This window comes from Mobula birostris, chromosome 9 (assembly GCF_030028105.1).
Source record: "Mobula birostris isolate sMobBir1 chromosome 9, sMobBir1.hap1, whole genome shotgun sequence".
Lineage (NCBI taxonomy): Eukaryota > Metazoa > Chordata > Chondrichthyes > Myliobatiformes > Myliobatidae > Mobula > Mobula birostris.
The window spans coordinates 2,070,182-2,088,774 of NC_092378.1; the positions used below are offsets into that span (position 1 = coordinate 2,070,182).

Consider the following 18,593-nt stretch of genomic DNA (forward strand, 5'->3'; position numbering starts at 1 on the left):
CCATCATTCAGGACCCCCATCACCCAGGGCATGCTCCTTTGTCATTGCTACCATCAGTGAAGTGATACAAGAGCCTGAAGCCACATACTCAATGTTTTAGAAACAGCTTTTTCCCTTCCACCATCAGTTTTCTGAATGGACAATGAATCCATGAACACTATCTCACTATTTTTCTCTTTTTGCACTACTTACTTAAAATTTTTATATACTCATACACACACACTTCTTAAAGCAATTTAGGTTTTTTTTTTGCAGCATGTAATGCAAAATACTGCTGTCACAAAACAAATTCTGAGGGTAGACCCCTGCCCAGAGCTTGGTCCCTGGCAGGTCCCCGCACATTAACGAGGCCCCACAGACACGGTTCTTCCCGCTGATAGGGAGGGTAACCGGCCCATAATTAAGCCAGTGACCAAACCCCGGGCTGCGCGCACACTGCAGGGCGGGAGTGCACTATCCCTCAGTGACCGCATCCCCTCGGCGACCCTGGGGAAGAGAGCGCGCACTCAGTAACTCACTAGGGTTCCACTTTGACTCTGTTCAAGCGCCCGCTCCCTCCGGTCGGGAGCGCGCGAACTCGCAGATTCCCGGGTCGATCACACCATCGCTGACCCCATGAGCGCGCAAACCCCCAGGACATGAACGCGCCACCAGTGACCCCCGCTAGCAGGGGGCGCGCATTTCCAGTGACCCGTGGCAAGGGTCAGAAACCCCCACACTCCACCCGAGAACGCTACCAGTTAACCCAGACCTACCTGCTCCGTTGCCCTGGGCCGCCACCAGCACCCGCTCTCTCTCAGGTGCCCGGAGGAGAGGCGGCGGCAGCCTGACACTCAATAGACAGGCGCACAGCAACCGCCCCTCACTCCTCGTCTGCCGCCGCCGCCTCGGCACACAACGCCCGCCCCCACCTCACGTGAATCCCGCTCTCAGTGACCATTGGTCCGCCTAAGCAAGAATCCCCGCCTCTTATTGGACGTCCGGACAGCACGGAAGGAACACGGCCTACGGAGGCGGACTCCCACTGCCAATATTCGCAGCTAACGGATTGGTCAGAGCACCTGTCAGTTTGGAGTGGGAGGCGGGACGTACACTGAAGCGCGAAGGGGAGTGAGTCTCCTCAGGAAACATAGCACCCTTCGGCCCGTTAGGTAAATGCTGCCCTTCTACACTACCATGTTATCCGCATAACTGCATTGGTAAATCGGCTTATTATTGTCACGGGACCAATGAAAATTTTGTTTTGCATGCCACCCATACTGATAATTTCACAATAGTGCGCTGAGGTAGCACATGAAGTAAGAGTAGCAGAACATAGTCAGCGAGCACGCATGCTGAGCTCGTTGACTTCATTAACTTTGCCTCCAACTTTCACCCTGCCCTCATATTTACCTGGTCCATTTCCCACTCCTCCCTCCCCTTTCTGTCTCTATCTCTGGAGACAGCTTATCTACTGATGTCTACTATAAGCCTACTGACTCTCACAGCTATCTGGACTATTCCTCTTCTCACCCTGTCTCTTGCAAAAACGCCATCCCCTTCTCGCAATTCCTCCGTCTCCACCGCATCTGCTCTCAGGATGAGGCTTTTCATTCTAGGATGAGGGAGATGTCCTTTTTTAAAGAAAGGGGCTTCCCTTCCTCCACCATCAACTCTGCTCTCAAACGTATCTCCCCCATTTCACGCACATCTGCTCTCACTCCATCCTCCCGCCACCCCACTAGGAATAGGGTTCCCCTGGTCCTCACCTACCACCCCACCAGCCTCCGGGTCCAACATATTATTCTCCGTAACTTCCACCATCTCCAACGGGATCCCACCACTAAGCACATCTTTCCCTCCCCCCCCCGCATTCCGCAGGGATCACTCCCTACACAACTCCCTTGTCCATTCGCCTCCCCCATCCCTCCCCACTGATCTCCCTCCTGGCACTTATCCTTGTAAGCGGAACAAGTGCTACACATGCCCTTACACTTCCTCCCTCACCACCATTCAGGGCCCCAGACAGTCCTTCCAGGTGAGGTGACACTTCACCTGTGAGTCGGCTGTGGTGATATATTGCGTCCAGTGCTCCCGGTGCAGCCTTCTATATATTGGCGAGACCCACTATATATTGGCGGGACCCAACGCAGGCTGGGAGATCGTTTCGCTGAACACCTACGCTCTGTCCGCCAGAGAAAGCAGGATCTCCCAGTGGCAACACATTTTAATTCCACATCCCATTCCCATTCTGATATGTCTATCCATGGCCTCCTCTACTGTTGAGATGAAGCTACACTCGGGTTGGAGGAACAACATCTTATATTCCATCTGGGTCGCCTCCAACCTGATGGCATGAACATTGACTTCTCTACCTTCCGTTACTGCCCCCCCCACTTCGTACCCCAACCCTTATTTATTTATTTATTTATTTATCTATCTATCTATCTCTTTCTTTCTCTCCCTCTGTCCCTCTCAGTATAACTCCTTGCCTGCTCTCCATCTTCCTCTGGTGCTCCTCTCCCCCTTTCTTTCTCCCTAGGCTTCCCGTCCCATGATCCTCTCCCCTCTCCGGCCTTGTATCCCTTTTGCCAATCAACTTTCCAGCTCTTAGATCCATCCCTCCCTCTTTTGTCTTCTCCTGTCGTTTTGGATCTCCCCCTCCCCCTCCCGCTTTCAAATCTCTTACTATCTCTTCTTTCAGTTAGTCCTGACAAAGGGTCTTGGCCTGAAACATCGACTGTACCTCTTCCTATAGATGCTGCCTGGCCTGCTGCGTTCCACCAGCATTTTGTGTGTGTTGCTTGAAATTGCAGCATCTGCGGAATTCCTCGTGTTTGCGTAGAATAATATGTTACAGTTACAGAGAAAGTGCCGTGCAGGTTGACAATAAGGTGCAAGGGCCACGACGAGGTGGTTCATGGGTTCATTTTTCTAGGCTAATCTGATGCCTATAACAGTTCCTGTGGCATTGGAATTAGGATTGGTTTATTGCATCCATCATCAAGGACCTCCATCACCTAGAACATTCCCTCTTCTCATTCCTACCACCAGGGAGGAGGTACAGGAGCCTGAAGACACACACGCAATGATTCAGGAACAGTTTCCTTGCCTCTGCCATCCGATTTCTGAATGGACATAGAACACATGAACACTACCTCACTACTTCTTTATTTCTATTTTTGCATTACTTACTTAATTTAACTATTATATATATATTTACTGTAATTCACAGATTTTTCTGTTAATATATATAGCATTGTACTGCTGCCACAAAGACAACTGAATTTCATGGCGTATCCTGGTGATATTAAACTTGATTCTAAATTCAGATTATTGTCAGATGTACCAAGATACAGTGAAAAGTTTGGCTTGCATACTGTTCCTACAGATCAGATCATTACACAGTGCAATGAAGTAAAACTGTGTAAGAATGAGAGGTGGGCTGATGTAGAGTCTAGAGCTAGGAGATATAGTGTCCCCAGGACACTGGGTCACATTTAGGACAGGGATGAGAAAGATGTTCTTCTCAGTGTTGTGAATGCTTGGAGTTCACTATCCTGGAGTTCTGTAGATGTTGAGTCACTGAAGTTATTCAAATGTAAAATCAATTGGTTTTTGGCATTGTGGAGATTACAGGATATGGGAAGGTGGAGCCAATCATAAACATGAGATTCTGCAGATGCTGGAAATCAAGATCAACACGCACAAAATGCTGGAGGAACCCAGCAGGTCAGGATGCATCTATGGAAATAAAGAAAGAGTTGATGTTTTGGGCTGAGACAGTTCATCAGGACTGGAGCTAATGTGCATGTTCAGCAATGATGTGTGATCCAGACTGATTGTTGGCCTATGAGGACACAGTAGCACAGTAAAGCTATTACAGTGCTAGACCCAGAGACCCAGATTCATTGCCCGCTGTTGTCTGTAAGGAGATTTTACATTTCCCCTACAGCATGGATTTCCTCCAGGTGCTCTGGTTTCCTCCCACATTCCAAAGACGTATGGGTTAAAATTAGAAATTGGTGGACATGCTGTGTTGACACTTGCGGGCTTATTGATTGATTGAGAATCGGCCCTTCTGGCCCTTTGAGCCGTGCTGCCCAGCGACTCCCGATTTAATCCTAGCCTAATCATGGGACAATTTACAATGACCAATTAACCTACCAACCAGTATGTTTCTGGACTGTGGGAGGATACTGGAGCATGCGGAGGAAACCCACGCGGTCACGGGGAGTGCGTACAAACTCCCTTCAGGCAGTGACAGGAATTGAACCTGGGTCACTGGTACTCTAAAGCACTGTGCTAACCACTACGCCACTGTGCCGTTTTGATATACATGTGACAAATAAAGCTAATCTTTGTAGGGGTGTGTGATTGTACAGGACAGTGGAGCTGAGGCTAAAATGAGTTTGTCCACAATTGAATGGCCTGCACTTGTCTCTACTAAAGGTTCCTGTCTTCCTCGGGTAAACTCAGCAAGTCAGACAGTATCTGTGGAAAAGAGTAAGCAGTTGACATTTCGGGCCGAGATCCTTCATCAGGACCTGGCCTGATGCTGCCTGACCTGCTGAGTTCCACCAGCATTTTGTGTGTTGCTTGGATTTCCAGCACCTGCTTGTTTATATTCCTTAGATGCTCATTTTTCCTGAGACCAACTTCTCATTGTTATATTTTTAAAACTTTTTTCAAATTTTCATCACAATCCAATGACAGTTTAATTCACATTCTCTAGATTATTGTTCCTGGCCTTTGACTTATTGGTCTTAGCATATTTCTAACTGAACCGTACCACTTCACTCTTTCTAAGAGCTGTGCAGCACAAGTTGCCTGTGTAACACACATAAAATGCTGGAGAAACTCAGCAGATCAGGATACCTATGTGCGTAGTTAAGGACAAACCTTTAGCATCAGAATGCATGCAGGGTGTTTGAATCTGTGCTTACCACCACCTTTGAATTTGGAAAACTCTTATCATTATTCATCACCACAAAATGTTTAAAGGGTTTAAACTAATATGACAGGAGGATGGGAACCAGAATGATAGAGCTGAGGATGAGTCAGCACGTTTACAATTAGATGATGGATGTAACATAAACGTAAGAAAGGACAAGCCAATGATTGGGTGCAATTGCACACAGAGCAAAGAGTTCAATTGTACCACAGAGGGAAAAATCAAAAAAGTGAAGAATGCAGGACTGAAGGTGCTGTATTTAAATGCACATAGCATTCGGAATATGGTGGATGAACTCGTGACACAATTGGAGATTGACATTGTGGGCATCACTGTGTGTGTGTCAGGCTGAAAGATGACCATAGTTGGGAGCTTAATATCAAAGGATATACTTTGTATTGAAAAGACAAGCAGGAGGGCACAGGCGGTGGTGTGGCTCTGTTGGTAAGAGGTGGAATTACATCTTTTGAAAGAGGTGACATAGGATCAGAGAATGTTAAATCTTTGTGGGTGGAGTTAAGAAACTGCAAGGGTAAAAAAACATTAAAAGAATCATATATAGGCCTCCAGATAGCAGCCAAGGTGTGGGACAGAGATTGCAAAGGGAGCTGGAAAAGGCATGTAATAAAGGTAATGACACAATTGTAATGGGGGACTTCAATATGCAAGGGGATTGGGAAAATCAAGTTGGTGTCAGATCAGAAGAGAGTGAATTTGTTGAATGCCTACAAGATGGCTTTTTAGAGCAGCTTGTGCTTGAGCCTACTTGGGGAAAGGCTATCTTAGATTAGGTATTGTGTAATAACCCAGATCTTATTAGGGGGTTTAACATAAAGGAACCCTTAAGAGGCAGTGACCATAATGTGATTGAATTCATACTGCAATTCCAGAAGGACAAGCGTAAGTCAGATGTATCAGTGTCTCAATAGATTAGAGGGAGTTACAGAGGCATGAGAGAGGAGCTTGCCAGTGGATTGGAGGAAGATGGGGATGATGGCAGAGCAGAGGTGGCTGAAGTTTCAGGGAGTAGTTCACAAGGCACAGGATAGATACTGTGTGTCCCACAGAAGAAGTTGTTCTCAAATCGCAGGTGTGGGCAACCGTGGCTGACAAGGGAAGTTATGGACTGCATAAAAAAGGAAAGGACATATAAGGTAGCAAAAGTAAGTGGGAGATTGGATTATTGGGAAGCTTTTAAATTCCAATAAAAAGCAACTAAAAAGCAATAAAATGGGAAAAGATGAAATATGAAGGCAGACTAGCTAATAATATAAAGTAGGATACCAAAAGTATTTTCAGTTATATAAAGAGTAAAAGGGAGGTGAGAGTTGATATTGGACCACTGGAAAATAATGCTGGTGAGGTAGTAATGGGGGGTCAGAGAAATGAGAGATGATCTTAATGGGTACTTTGCATCCGTCTTCACTGTGGAAGACACTAGCAGTGTGCCAGAGGTCAGTGAGTGTCAGGAAGCAGGAGTGAGTGCCATTGCTATTATGAAGGAAAAAGTGCTAGGCAAACTCAAATGTTTTATGGTAGATAAGTCACCTGGGCCAGATGGACCACATTCCAGAGTACTGAAAGAGTTTGCTGAAGAGATAAAGGATGTATTGGTCATGATCTTTCAAGAATACTTGACACTGACATGTTCCCGGAGGATTGGAAGATTGCAAATGTCACTCCACTCTTGAAGAAGGGAGGAAGGCAAAAGAAAGGCAATTATAGGCCAGTTAGCCTAACCTTAGTGGTTGAGGAAGTTCTGGAGTCTATTACTATAGGTGAGATTTCAGGGTACTTGGAGACCAATGATAAAATAATTCAAAGTCAGCATGGTTTCTGTAAACGGGAATCTTGCCTGACAAATCTGTTAGAGTTCTTCAAGGAAGTAACAAGCAGGGTGGATAAAGGAGAGGCAGTGGATGTCATTTACTTGGATTTTCAGAAGGCATTTAATAAGGTGCCACACATGAGGCGCTACAGGAAAAGTACTGGCATGGATAGCGGAATGGCTGACAGGCAGGAGGCAGCGAGTGGGAATAAAGGGGCCTTTTCTGGTTGGCTGCCAGTGACTAGTAGTGTTCCTCGGGGGTCAATATTGGGACTGCTACTTTTTCTATTGTTTGTCAATAATTTGGATAATGGAATTGATGGCTTTGTGGCAAAGTTTGCGGACGATTCAAAGATAGGTGGGGTAGTAGGTAGTGCTGAGGAAGCAATGGAATTTCAGCAGGACTTAGATAAATTGGAAGAATGGGCAAAAAAGTGGCAGATGGAATACATTGTAGGGACATGTATGATAATCCATTGTGGTAAAAGGAACAATAGTGCGGACTATTATCTAAATGGGGAGAAGGTTCAACCATCAGAGGTGCAGAGGGACTTGGAAGTCCTCGTGCAAGACTCCCAGAAGGTTAATTTAGAGGTTGAGTCAAAGGTAAGGAAGGCAAATGCAATGTTGGCACTTATTTGAAGGGAAATGGAATATAAAAGCAAGGAGATAATGCTGAGACTTTATAAAACACTATTCAGGCTGCACAGAGTATTGTCAACAGTTTAGGGCCCCATATCTCAGAAAGGATGTGTTGTCATTGGAGAGAGTCCAGAGGAGGTTCACGAGGATAATTCCAGGAATGAAGGGATTAACATATGAGGGGTGTTTGCCATCTTTGGGCCTGTACTCACTGGAATTTAGAAGAATGCAGGAGGATCTTATTGAAACCTACTGAATATTGAAAGGACTAGATAGGCTGGATGTGGAGAGGATGTTTCCTATTGTGGGGGTATCCAGAACTAGAGGGCACAGCCTCAAAATTGAGGGTGAACTTTTAGAACAGAGGTAATGGGGAAATTTTTAGCCAGAGAGTTGTGAATCTGTGAAATGCTCTGCCACAGACTGCAGTGGAGAACAAGTCCATGAGTATATTTAAGTCGGAAATTGATTGTTCTCTGATTGGTCAGGGCATCAAAGGATATGGCGAGAAGGGGTGTATGGGGTTGAGTGGAATCTGGGATCAGCCGTGATGGAATGGCGGAGCAGACTCAATAGGCTGAATGGCCTAATTCTGCTCATGTTCTTATGGTCTTATGATTTGTAGTATGTCCTGGCAGTGTTCGGAACTGAAAAGTGTGATCAGTGTATAAACAACATTGGCTACGATTCTGGAGACTGCGGAGGTACTAATTGAACCAAAGTCTTTGGTGAATTTTGGTGTCATGACATGGTCACTCATTGTGGTTTATAGAGGTGATTCAAAGCCTGGCTAATTGACAGCCTTAGCTTCACTGACACTTAGTTTAATTTCAATTAATCAAGGTGAATTCAAATCAGTTAAAAATATTTCTAAAGCTGCTTCCAAGATTGTGAGCGGCCGTTGTGATGTCACCATTTCTTTCCAACTTTGTTGCTGAGTCACAGGAATCTGTAATTGGTAATAATTAGTGTGTGGGAAGATATTCACACCGCTTCTCAAATGACTTTATTTGACGCTGGCATGAGATGTTATTGTTGTTAGTCTTTCTACTTGCTTCTTCTCCAATTCCAAATTCATTGTTTCTCTTCTCTTGGAACAGTGAGGTTGGATTAATCTGGGAAAGAGGTACAGGAATTATGGTATATGAGGAATATCTTGTGCCCAAATATGGTAATACAAATGAAAATCAAACTGGTCAGGCAACATCTATGGAGAGTGAACCATTTCAGCTTGAAGACACTTCTTTCAATGCAAACTACAGACAAATCTTCTCCCTCTACTGCAGGAGAATGGTGATGCTCAGTAGAAACAACAGCAAATTACCACAGTAGAGAGGTCTCTCACAAGGGGAGACAATGCTTCTCATTACCAAAGACCTATTGCAGAGGGGGGAGGGGGAATACATCTGGGCCCAGGGAGTTATTTATTTATTTAGAGGTGCCACACAGAAGAAGCCCTTTTGGCCACCCAACAACCCACCTCTTCAACACAGGACAATTTACAACGACCTCGTAACCCATATGTCTTTGGAATGTAGGCAGAAACTGGAGCTCCCACAGGAAACCCATGCACACAGGGGAAGGACAGACAAAGCTTACAGAGGATGCCAGAAATGAACTCCGAATTCTGACACCCCAAGCTGTAATATCCATCGCGCTAATTGCTACACTGCTGGATGACAGAAGTTTCCTTCCAAGCCCAACTGCAGCCTCCACCACTGACCTTTAGTAACATTTCTTCTGGCTTTCATTACATGCATGTGCACAAATATATGTAGATTGTCACTGGTGAGCCACATTGTCAGAAGAGGCCCAAGTCACTCAGCAACAACCCCACACTGTCAGTCAAAAGATTTTATTACATATAAGATTATTAAGGGATATAAGATATAAGATGATTGAAACATATAAGATTATTAAGGGATTGGACACGCTAGAGGCAGGAAACATGTTCCCGATGTTGCGGGAGTCCAGAACCAGAGGCCACAATTTGAGAATAAGGGGTAGGCCATTTAGAACAGAGTTGAGGAAAAACTTTTTCACCCAGAGAGTTGTGGATCTGTGGAATGCTCTGCCTCAGAAGGCAGTGGAGGCCAATTCTCTGGATGCTTTCAAGAAAGAGTTAGATAGAGCTCTTAATGATAGCGGAGTCGAGGGATATGGGGAGAAGGCAGGAACTGGATACTGATAGTGGATGATCAGCCATGATCACAGTGAATGGCGGTGCTGGATCAAAGGGCCGAATGGCCTACTCCTGCACCTATTGTCTATTGTCTAAAAGGAAACAGCCTCAAGTTTCTAATGCAGGATATTGAGATCAATTTCCAGTTTAGTTATCATTCAACCATACATGTTCACATGTTCTACCGTCAGTTGCCGCCAGTACAGTCTTCTAGATGGTGGTGTGCTGGGCAATGGCATCAACATGGGTGATGCTAACAGGTTCAATAAACTGATTAGAAAGTCTGGCTCTGTTATAGGAGTCAAACTGGACACACTGGAGGCTGTGGTAGAACAAAGGACCCTATAGAAAATCCTGGCAATTCTGGACAATGTTTCTCACACTCTGCATGCCACCTTGGCCGAACAGAGGACCACTTTTAGTAATAGACTAAGACCACAGTGCTCCTCCAAAGGGTGCTATATGAGGTCATTTTTACCCTCGGCCATTAGGCTCTATAATGAGTCAACCTGCAGGCAGGGAAGTGATGACCCTCTCCTGTTAGACAAGGTAACTTTTTTAAAATTCTTTCTTACTTTTCTCATATTTGTATAACTGTGCACTTGCAGTACTTCTGTGACACTATAATTTCCTTTGGGATCAATAAAGCATCTATCCTTTGACATGAATATAGCCAAACAAAACAGTGTGCCTCTGGGGCCAAAGTGCAAAATACAATACCAATAGCACACTGCACATTACACATCGCACAAATAGCACATATACTATAGTTACGATTTCAGAAAAACATGCAGTCACAAAGAAATAAGAAATAAATCCCTAAATGGTATAAATAAGTCCCTAAATGGTATGAATGTCGTTTCCTGATCCAGCTTGTTCTTCCACTGAGGGACTGCCAGAGTGCATCGCCAAGGGAACGCCGGAGGGCATCGCCGAGGGAACACCGGAAGGCATCGCCAAAGGAACGCTGGAGGGCAGCACTGAGTTAATGCCAGAGGGCAGCGCCGAGGAATTGCCGGAGGGCAACACTGAGTAAATGCTGAAGGGTAGCGCTGAGGGAATGCTGGAGGGCAGCGCCGAATGAACGCCGGAGGGCAGCACCGAATGAACGCCGGAGGGCAGCACCGAGGGAACAGCGGAGGGCATCGCCGAGGGAATGCCGGAGGGCAGCGCCGAGGGAACGCCAGAAGACAGCGCCGAGAAAGGAATGCCGGAGGGCATCGCCGAGGGAGGAACACCGGAGGGCATCGCCGAGGAAACGCTGGAGGGCAACGCCAAGGGAACGCTGGAGGTCATCGCCAAAGGAATGCCGGAGGGCAGCACTGAGTAAATGCTGAAGGGCAGTGCCCAGGGAACGCCGGAGGGCAGTGCCGAGGGAACGCTGGAGGGCAGTGCCGAGGGGAGAACGCCGGAGGGCATCGCCGAGGGAACGCCGGAGGGCAGCGCCGAGGGAACACCGGAGGAAAGCGCCGAGGGAACGCCAGAAGACAGCGCCGAGAGAGGAATGCCGGAGGGCATCGCCGAGGGAGGAACGCCGGAGGGCATCACCGAGGGAACGCTGGAGGGCAACGCCAAGGAAACGCTGGAGGGCATCGCCAAAGGAATGCCGGAGGGCAGCACTGAGTAAATGCTGAAGGGCAGTGCCCAGGGAACGCCGGAGGGCGGTGCCGAGGGAACGCTGGAGGGCAGTGCCGAGGGGAGAACGCCGGAAGGCATTGCCGAGGGAACGCTGGAGGGCAGCGCCTAGGGAACACCAGAGGGTAGCACCAAGGGAACGCCGGAGGGCAGCGCCAAGGGAACGCCGGAGGGCAGCACCGAGCAAATGAGGGTACGCCAGAGGACAGCGCCGAGGATACGCCGGAGGGCAGCGCTGAGGGAACGCCAGAGGGCAGCGCCGAGGGAACGCCAGAGGGCAGCGCCGAGGGAACGCTGGAGGGCAGTGCCGAGGGAACACCGGAGGGCAGCGCCGAGGGAGGAACGCCGGAGGGCATTGCCGAGGGAACGCTGGAGGGTAGTGCTGAGGGAGGAACACCGGAGGGTAGCGCCGAGGGAACGCTGGAGGGCAGCGCCGAGGGCAGAACGCCGGAGGACAGCTCCGAGAGAGGAATGCCGGAGGGCATTGCCGTGGGAACGCTGGAGGGTAGTGCTGAGGGAGGAACACCGGAAGGTAGCGCCAAGGGAACGCTGGAGGGCAGCGCCAAGGGCAGAACGCCGGAGGACAGCGCCGAAGGAACACCAGAAGACAGCGCCGAGAGAGGAATGCCGGAGGGCAGCGCTGAGGGAGGAACGCCAGAGGGCAACGCCGAGGGAACGCCGGAGGGCAGCGCCCAGGGAGTAACGCCGGAGGGTAGTGCCTAGGGAACGACGGAGGGTAGCGCCGAGGGAATGCCGGAGGGAAGTGCCGAGAGTGGAACGCCGGAGGGTAGTGCCGAGGGAACGCCAGAGGGTAGCGCCGAGGGAGGAACGCCAGAGGGCAGTGCCGAGGGAACGCCGGAGGACAGCGCCGAGAGAATGCCGGAAGACAGCGCCGAGGGAGAAATGCCGGAGGGCAGCACCGAGGGAACGCCGAGGACAGCACCGAGGGAGGAACACCAGAGGGCAGCGCCGAGGGAGGAACGCCGGAGGGTAGCGTCGAGGGAATGCCAGAGGGCAGCACTGAGTGAATGCCGGAAGGCAGTGCCGGGAGCGGAACGCCAGAGGGTAGTGCCGAGGGAACGCCGGAGGGTAGCGCTGAGGGAACGCTGGAGGGCAGAACGCTGGAGGGCAGCGTCGAGGGAATGCTGGAGAGCAGCGCCAAGGGTGGAACGCCGGAGGGTAGTGCCGAGGGAACACCGGAGGATAGCGCCGATGGAACGCCGGAATGGAGTTCCCACAATGTTAATGAGCTGACTGCCTCCTCAGAACTGACTGCCTGAATTTTTGGTCCAAAACTTTGAACAAAAAGTCTGTGTGACTTCCCTCATACAAACTGTGAAGTGTTGAAGATGATTTTTCCTTCAGATTCAGATTTATTTATCACAAGTACATTGAAACATACAGTGAAATGCAGCGTTAATGTTAACAACCAACACAACCTTGGAATGTACTGGGGGTGGCCTGCAATTGTCACCACACTTTCTGTCACTAACATAGCATGCCCACAATTCTGGCAGAAACACACAGAACACAACAAGCATCAAAGCAATATCAGTAAATCAAGCCACTTTCCTCCCTCTTAACCTCTTTTCCACTCTCACACATGTACAACCATTCAGCCAACTCCAGGAAAGCCTATAGCCTCTAGTCTCCCAGACTTTGGCCATTGTGCTTCAACTTACGGGCTTCCGATCGACTTTTGGGATTCAATCTTCATTCGAATCCCTTGAATGACTATTGATTGAAAGATCTTCAATGAACTTGGAAGGTACCACATACATAAGTGTTTTTGACCACAGTCACCTTCGAGTCCTTGCCCACCTCTATAGCCACACTTAGTGTCAGATTTCTGTGACAGCTTCCTTAGCCAAGCAATGACTTTCCAAACATTGATGGTTGCAAAGGTTCTGGCACAAGAATTACCTCATTGATATCCAAGATAGACATGTCTTCCCACTGAACGATTCTCTTCCCCACAGTCCACTTCCTCCTCTTACAGCTCATTGTGTTCTCCTTTATCTCCGCTCACCTCCCCAGTCTTGCACTCAAAGCGGAAGGACTGCCACTGCACTCAAGTCTGGAACAACAGGTCTGCGCAGGGGTCTTGACGTCAACAGAAATCACTCACTTCCCCTCACCTGCAGAATCAGAATCAGGTTTATTATCACTGGCAGATGTCGTGAAATTTGTTACTTTGTGGTAGCAGTACAGTGCAGACATAAAAATGATTCTAAATTACAGTAAGAATAACTGGATAGATAGATATTGAAAAAAGAGAGCAAGATAAGTGTTCTTGGGACCATTCAGAAATGTGATGGTAGAGGGGAAGAAGCTATTCGTACCCTGTTGAGTGCATGTCTTCAGGCTTCTGTACCTCTTCTCTGATGGTAGGAATGAGAAGAGGGCATGTCCTGGGTGGTGGGGTCCTTCTTGATGCATCACCTTTGGAAAATATGATGGTGGGGAGAGCAGTCCCCATGATGGAGCTGGCTGCGTTTACAACCCTCTGCAGCTTTTTCTGATCCTGTGCAGTGGCCCCTCCAGACCAGATGATGATGCAGCCGGCTGGAATGCTCTTCAAAGTACATCTGTAGAAATTAGTGAGAATCTTTAATGCATACCATGTCTCCTCAAATTCCTAATGATATATAGCCCCTGCTCTGTCTTCTTCATAACTGCATCAACGTGTTTGCTGTTAAAACCTGAGGAAAGAAGAGGAGTTGGCACACAGAAACACACCAACATCACGAAGAAATCAGCCAACAGGTAACTAAGGTAACTGATCTCCTTCCTGCTATCAGGCAGGTATACACCTTTGAAGGAAAAGCAAAGTTGTTAGTTGAAGTTTTGAGTTCAAGCTAGCAACACGTTCTGATTTCCATAACGGTAGGGCTGGGATCTTTCCACAGTGTTTGTGTCTTTGCCCAAATCCCTTGCTTCCCACCTTTCCATATCTGCTTCAGGATATCAGAGAGATATTGTTTTGTTCTGCAAGTGTCCTAATTACCCACTAAACTGTGTGCAGTTCTGGTGACCTACCTACAGGAAAAATATTAGTAAGCTTGAAAGTATGCAGAGAGAATTTACAATGATGTTTAGACCATAAGACCATAAGACTTTGCCTCCACAGCCGTCTGTGGCGATGTATTCCACAGATTTACCACCTCTAGCTAATGTTGCCAGGTTTTGAGGACCTGTTATAGGGAAAGATTGAACAGCTTAGGACTTCATTCCCTGGAGTGCAAGAGAAAGAGCAGAGGCTTGATGGAGGTATACAAAATGAAGAGAGGTATTGATAGAGTAAATGTAAGCAGGCTTTTTCCACTGAGGTTGGAACAGACTAGAACTAGAGGTCATAGGTTTAGGGTGAAAGGTGAAATATTTAAGAGGAGTATGAGTACTGAGCAAACTGCCACAAGAATGGTAGGTGTGGGTTGTGTCATGTGTGAAGCCAAGCAGAGCTGCAGAATGGATGCTGGTAATGAGAGAGAGAGATAACGAGAGACAAAGGAGAGCCATTCAAAATGCTAATAAGAGAGAAGAGAGAGATAATGAGAGCGAGACACATAATTCAGTATGTTGGCGTCTGCCACCACAGTTTGCTCTGAACCTGAACTGTTCATTAAAAATCCTGCTGAGACAATAGGAAGTGTGAAGTTTGATGGACAGGTGATACCCCATCCGGGGGGGGGAATAAAATAGCGGGTTTGCTAAGGCACAGGACACACGCCATGAGACCCTGGAAAGAGCATTGTGCCCCCACAAGTCGGTGGGAGTTTGGATGACCAATTCGCGGAAATCAGTCAGAGGCTCACAGGGTGTAAAGGTACGACCGGTGGGAACCTGTTGTGTGTCCACCCTTGCCTGGGTGCCGGGTTCACCACGGAAGAATGACTGCATCCAGAATGGAAGGGTCACAGTCGGTGACCACAACGGGATCAAAAGGTCTCTCTCTCTCTCTCTCTCTCTCTCTCTCTCCCCCCCCCCTCTCTCTCTCTCTCTCTCTCGTCCCCCAACGGTACAACTACAGCGATTACTTTGAACTACACTAGACTGAACTGAACTCTGCTTCACCTTGAGACTGATCATTTTACCCCTAGACTGCGATAGAGCTTGGTTGATTCCTATTACCCTATTTCTGTGTATATGTGTATACTATCATTGCTAACCTGTTACATTTATATCCTTGCGGTTAGTGTACTGTATTACTTATTTTTTTAATAAAACTTTATTAGTTTCTAGTAATCACAGATTCCAACAAGTGCTCCATTTCTGCTGGTTTGACAACCCAGTTACAGGGTACATAACAGTTGTAAAATTTAAGAAAAGTTTGGTACAGTGATAAGTGGGTTTCAAGGGCTATGGTCCAGGCCCGGTACCTAGGACGAGACAGAAGACTGGACTGACACAGGCTAGATGTATTGAAAGGCCCTGTTTCTCTGCTGCGGTGCTCTGTGACTCTAAACGATGTTATTATGTACAGCCTGGATACACTGGCGCTAGATGGTTTCTCAGGAGCATTTGCACTTTTGGACCAAATTCATTGCTCTTCATTATTTGACTTCCTGGGCCTGTGTTCCTCATTCACCTAGAAATGATCTTTGTGTCTTTGATCTCAAGCCTCCACAGACTTTTGTAAAAATCTTCCTAATGTTCTGTTTCACCCTTGTCTGTGTAAAAATATCCAGATGTTTGAGCTTTTATTCATGACCCGAACTTCACATTGTCAGCAGCTCCTCTCTCTGACCTTCTAATAGCAAGAGAGTGGAGCAGCAACAGCCCACAGGGTGATTTTTCAAAAAGACATCTTGTCTTGAGATTTACCTCTCGCTTAATTAATTTCCCAGCAGGTTTGATTAACCACAGACATAATGTGAAAGATGAAAGTGTGTGAAATTTCTGCACGACTCCCTTAAGCATTTCTATGAAATTCAAGTTAGTGACCTGACATTACAATCTCCATCACTCATGATGACAGGCTGAACTGAGGGCTTTGTATTTACGGGGAGGGCTGGGGAAAGCATGTAATGTGTTCCCAGAAACAATGCTTGTTCTGAGACAGATATCGATGAACCTAGCAATGTTAACATTTTAAATTAACATTTCATTTTCTTGATTAGAAAAACCAAACTATTAGTCACATAGGCTGAACAACAGTGATAGTGTACAAAATGGGAATAAAGTTACTAATATTAACAGCATAAGATATGGGAGCAGAATTAAGCCATTCAGCCCATCAAATCTGCTGCATCATTCCATCATGGCTCCATGTCTTCTCCCATAACCTTTGACACCCTGACTAATCAAGAGCCTGTCAACCTTTGCTTCAAATATACCCAGTGATCTGGCCTCCATAGCCATCTGTAGGAATGAATTCCACAGATTCACTAACCTCTGGATAAAGAAATTCCTGCTCACCTCTGTCCTAAATGGATGTCCCTCTTTTCTGAGGCTGCAACCTCAGGTCCAAGACTCTCCCACTAAATTCATAAAACATTGAACTTAAATACTACAATGAATTAATTCATTATCACTGAATATGTATTTACTACAAGACTGTTCCAGATAGCTATGTCCTCATTTAATTGGTATGTAAGGTAAGGTAGAGGTAGTCCAGGCTGAGACTTGATATGCTATCGAGGTTTAGTACAAAGGAACTGTTTCCCGCTGATACAGTACTGAGGGATTTCTACCCTCTTGGTGTACAGTACTGAAGGAGTGTTACCCTCTTGGTGTACAGTACTGAAGGAGTGTTACACTCTTGGTGTACAGTACTGAGGGAGTGTTACACTCTTGGTGTACAGTACTGAGGGAGTGTTACACTCCTGGTGTACAGTACTGAGAGATTTCTGCCCTCTTGGTGTGCAGTACTGAGGGAGTGTTGCCCTCTTGGTGTACAGTACTGAGGGAGTGTTACACTCGGTATACAGTACTGAGGGAGTGTTGCCCTCTTGGTGTACAGTACTGAGGGAGCATTACCCTCTTGGTGTACAGTACTGAGAGAGCATTACACTCTTGGTGTACAGTACTGAGGGAGTGTTACACTCGGTGTACAGTACTGAGGGAGTGTTACACTCTTGGTGTACAGTACTGAGGGAGTGTTACACTCCTGGTGTACAGTACTGAGAGATTTCTGCCCTCTTGGTGTGCAGTACTGAGGGAGTGTTGCCCTCTTGGTGTACAGTACTGAGGGAGTGTTACACTCGGTGTACAGTACTGAGGGAGTGTTGCCCTCTTGGTGTACAGTACTGAGGGAGCGTTACCCTCTTGGTGTACAGTACTGAGGGATTCTGCCCTCTTGGTGTACAGTACTGAGGAAGCGTTACACTCTTGGTGTACAGTACTGAGAGAGCATTACACTCTTGGTGTACAGTACTGAGGGAGCATTACACTCTTGGTGTACAGGACTGAGGGAGTGTTACCCTCTTGGTGTACAGTGCTGAGGGGGTGTTACCCTCTTGGTGTACAGGACTGAGGGAGCATTGCCCTCTTGGTGTACAGTACTGAGGGAGCGTTACACTCTTGGTGTACAGTACTGAGGGAGCGTTACCTTCTTGGTGTACAGTACTGAGGGAGTGTTACCCTCTTGGTGTACAGGACTGAGGGAGCGTTACACTCTTGGTGTACAGTACTGAAGAAGTGTTACACTCTTGGTGTACCGGACTGAGAGAGTGTTACACTCTTGGTGTACAGGACTGAGAGAGCATTACACTCTTGGTGTACAGGACTGAGGGGGTGTTACACTCTTGGTGTACAGGACTGAGGGAGCATTGCCCTCTTGGTGTACAGGACTGAGGGAGCGTTACACTCTTGGTGTACAGTACTGAAGAAGTGTTACACTCTTGGTGTACCGGACTGAGAGAGTGTTACACTCTTGGTGTACAGGACTGAGAGAGCATTACACTCTTGGTGTACAGGACTGAGGGGATGTTACACTCTTGGTGTACAGTACTGAGGGAGTGTTACACTCTTGGTGTACAGGACTGAGAGAGTGTTACACTCTTGGTGTACAGTACTCTGGGGTTTCTTCACTCTAGGTGTACAATACTGAAGGATTGCTGCTCCTGATGTACGCTACTGGGGTTTCCTGCCCACTTACTGTAGAGTACTAAGGGAACATTATACCATAAGACATAGGAGCAGAATTAGGCCATTCAGCCCATCAAGTCTGCACTGCCATGACTGATCACAGATCCCACTCAACTGCATACACCATATCCTTCTCCCCCCGGATTAATAAAGTATGACTATGACTATGACTATGACAATGACTTTGATGCCCTGACCGATCATGAAATTATCAACTTCTGCCTTAAATATACTCACAGACTAGGCATCTACCACAGTCTCTGGCAGAGCATTCCACAGATTCA

At 47.3% G+C, this 18,593-nt stretch overlaps 1 protein-coding gene across 4 annotated transcripts in view; it reads right to left on the bottom strand.

The window, feature by feature from the left end:
* ppfibp1b (PPFIA binding protein 1b) overlaps positions 1-894 on the bottom strand; it is a 253,814-nt gene extending 252,920 nt beyond the window's left edge. For all 4 annotated transcript variants that reach the window (XM_072267360.1, XM_072267357.1, XM_072267359.1 and 1 more), the window contains exon 1: positions 756-894. The gene's annotated coding sequence lies outside the window, so the exon portion shown is untranslated. The remainder of the gene's footprint in view (positions 1-755) is intronic.
* Between the last annotated feature and the right edge of the window lie 17,699 nt (positions 895-18,593).